This window comes from Mus pahari, chromosome 18, assembly GCF_900095145.1.
Source record: "Mus pahari chromosome 18, PAHARI_EIJ_v1.1, whole genome shotgun sequence".
NCBI classification, from domain to species: Eukaryota; Metazoa; Chordata; class Mammalia; order Rodentia; family Muridae; genus Mus; species Mus pahari.
This window is the reverse complement of record NC_034607.1, coordinates 46680554-46684416: the sequence shown is the minus strand read 5'-3', so window position 1 is coordinate 46684416 and position 3863 is coordinate 46680554.

Here is a 3863-nt window from a genome sequence, read left to right as displayed (position 1 = left end):
CAGCATTCAGAGCTAGACCTTCTGTGGATGCCTGACCCACAGACAGAAACAGGCTCTAGAACTAAGTGTGTATTATGCCCCCTGGCTGATACTTTTGCAGGTTGGGGTGCAACTGAGAATCAGCATAAAGCCCCCCCCCAGCCATGACTTCATGCATACACTTGATCTTAGCACAGTTCTCAGCAACTCCAATGTGTTCCCCTTCCCGCTTCCTTCTTTAGAGAGATTTTTTTTTACCTTTTTAGTTGAAGGCAGCCCCTTCCAGCTTCCCCTCAACACGTCTGAGTTGCCTCTGTCTGAACTCTTCCCCTTTGGAGCGTTTATTACATAAATTAGAGGCTCCTCGAATACCTGTGCAAGCTAGCCCACTGTCAGACTAACAAGGGGGTAAGATATACAGTGTGGACAGGACGAACTGAATGATTGACTTCTGAGGGGATTTCCAAACCTTGCACATATCCATAGACTTCTGATAATAACAAAATTGCAGAAGAGAGAAATATATTACCTGACTCTGCATGTGAGTCGACATACACTCAAACACACGCGCCCAGACGAATACATAAGACAGAGCAGCGGAGAGACAGCAGATGAGCAGTCAGAAAATGAGAGAAATAAAAGAGAGTGTGCCACTAAAATCAAGACAAGACAACACTGCACTTAGCGTTCAAGGAATGTAGCTCCACAGTAGAGTGTCGACCTCCTGCGTAAGGCCCTGAGTTAGTTCCTCAGCACTAAAGTCAACAAAAAGCAGGAGGATATGATGGTCCATTGTGGCTCCCACAGCCAGGGGGGTGTCTAGGAAGGTAAGTGATTCTGCCTCAAGCTGTTTGATGGCTGATAGGGACCTGAGAAATGAGTGGGAAGTAAGCAAATAGGGTTAGCAAGTGTTCATACTCCTTCTAGAAGTTTTACGAAGGAAGAGTGTGTGCTAGTTTGAAGGGAAGGTTATGTTGAGACAGAATGGTCTTTGCTCACACCATCCGTCCCAGTGGAAATCAGTGTGTTCTTGTGAAGGAAGGATGCTCAGTGTGGCAATGGATGAAGGGGAAAGAGCAGACGGCCAGAGGCACTTCCTCCTGACCAAAGACATGAGGCAGTGGGAATTGCCTGGTCCTTTGCAATCACAGACCGGGAGAACTCCATCGATGGGATGACATACTAGAAAAGTGGAGTGTGGAGTAACTGGGATTGATGTCTGCGTGTCAGCCACGGGGCTAGAAGATTCCCCCGCCCACCAAAAATGATCTGTGCAAAGTTGAGAAGACACGGAAGATGCCCTAGGTCAGACGTCTCCAGATCCTGGCCCTGGATTGAAACGACTGGAATCTCTGGGATGCAAGTGTTCCCAGATATCTTCTGGGTTGAATTCCAGGCCATTTTCTGTGCCATGTTTCTTCAGGCCAAATCATTACCCTGCCCTGTGGTGCTTTGTAAATGAGGAGTCTAAATGGCAGCCTTAACCTTGGACTCATCTCAACCAGCACGGGAGAACAAACTCGGAGACCACAGGGAACCAAGTTTTCATATCTAAGAGCATGGAATACCTGCGTGGCAGGAAACCATCATCTGAGGCACAACGGACACCCACACACTCCGAGCCTTTGTGAAGTCACAGCAGGGACGGAAATCGACTTCATTCTGAGCATCTGCTGGTACTGGGCACTGTGTAGGTGGCTCCTGCAGACGTTATATTACTCAGTCTTGGTAATGTTCCATCGCTGCACGACCAGAGAGCCTCTACGCTGGGTAGGAGAAATGTATCTTTCTGTTTTGCTGAGAGCTCTGGACTCTCCAGTATAAAGTCCAGGCAAACCAGACCTATCTAGCCCATGAGGAGTGTTGGGACGTACAGCAGGACGTGTCTCTGACCACCTCCTCACATCTGCCACCACCCCACAAAGCAGGTAGGTGACAGTTTGCATTATAACATGTTCAACTTTCCTTCTTCCTAAATTATACTCCAGACAGGGGTTACTGGGCATTGCCTAATGACATCAAAATATGCAAATGATCTCTGCTAATTGTAAAGGAACCGAGAGAGTCTTTTCCCAGGATCTCTTTCAAGCCAACATCACTAACTCAAAATCTTCATCCCTGAGTGAGAATCTGCCTCATAGGCTTGGGTGTTTGGGTACTTGGTCCCTAGTTGTGGCACTCTTTGGGGGAGGGGGGGTTAGGAAGTAAAGCCTTGATGGAGGAGGTACGTCAGCGGAGAAGGGTTTTAAAAGTAAAAAGTTTACCTTGCCAGTTCATGAAGAACAAAGACCACAGCACTTTGAAAACAGTGTTCACTGGTAGAAATTACTAATTTCTACTCATTTAGTGAAGGGCTGAATGAGGGTCAGAGAGACAGCTCAGTAATAAATAAATAAATAAAGATGCCTTACTGTCCCTCCAGAAGACCAGCATCTACCTGTAACTCCAGTTCCAAGGGATCAGACCCATTCTTCTGACCTCCTTGGGCCCTTACACGTAAAGGCACATACTCACACATAGACATATACGTGCATATTGTTTTTAAGAACCGTAGAGTGATGTTGAGGAACTAATAATAGCCCTTCTGCCTGAGGAGAAGGCAGACATTTCTGAGGTGAGCGAAATCCCTTGTGGAATGCGTCGAGTCAGCATTTGCACGCGTGCTATTTGTGAAAGTGAGGGAGTCCAGCCAGCTTTGAAGTCATACCTGACACGCAAAGGCCTTTCCTCAAGCAGAGCCCCAGGAAGTGTTTCTCCACTCAACAGACAGGCAGCGCTGCCTGCTCCCAGGAATAATTCTCAGTGAGGAAGTCACAGGAAGAAAAGAGCTCGGACCCATGCCTGCTTATGCTTAAGGCATTATAGTGAAGCATTGAGAGACCAGAATGAACAGGACAGAGTGGTTCATAATGCTTACACAGAAGACAGCGTCAACACGTGAGTGTTACCATGGCAGAACTATGCCGAGTCCTGACAGTACAGCCTCAGGTGCCAGAGATGGGATCTCCCTTTGTAAACTTCAACTTCAAACAAGAGTTAAGAAAGTGTGCCTTGAACCAAATGACGCATTTAAATTTCACATTCAGGTATTATGTCCACACCATTCTGCCATTAAGTGGCCAATCTTCATATGGAAAAAAAGAAAATGTATTATTATCAGAAATAATATTGGACTGCTTAGGAGCTGTATAATTGGCTGGGTTGCTATGCCTGAGATGTTTTTAATTGACTTTGAGATGTTTTAATTGGCTTTTGAGGTTTGCATTTTCTGTGCAGAATAATTGTTAAACTTTTCTGGCTCACAGATGGTTAATCTAGGAATCAAATGAAAAAATGGTCAACTCATTATGAAAAAGATTCTAGCCTGGAGTCTACTAATTTTTGTACACGTTGAGCAATTGCTTCTCCTTGTAAATAACATGTGGTAGGATTTGGGTAAGATTGTTTAGTTGATAGTAGTATAGCAATGTAATTTTTCTTCGTTTTGAAAACTATCCCGAAGTTATATACATACCAAAATTAAGAGACTTGAAGAAGGCATGTAGGAGATGTAGTATTCCTGGCAGGATATTTCTGTACTTGTTCTGCAAGTTTTCAAAAAATTTAAAATTATCTCAGAGTAAGAAGTAAACAGAATTATGTACTTAGATACAAGTTGACTTGGTATTTAAATTTTCATGAGTTCAGCAATACTCTGAGAAGTGTATTCCACAAACTCTTCAATCAATTGTAGGTAAACTAAATACCTATAGTATGGAAACTTTAAAGTACAATTTGGCACTGTCACAGTACTTAAGCACAGGAACTTATTTTTTTTTTAATTTATTTATTATTATTTTCTTTATTTACATTTCAAATGCTATCCCGAAAGTTGCCTATACCCC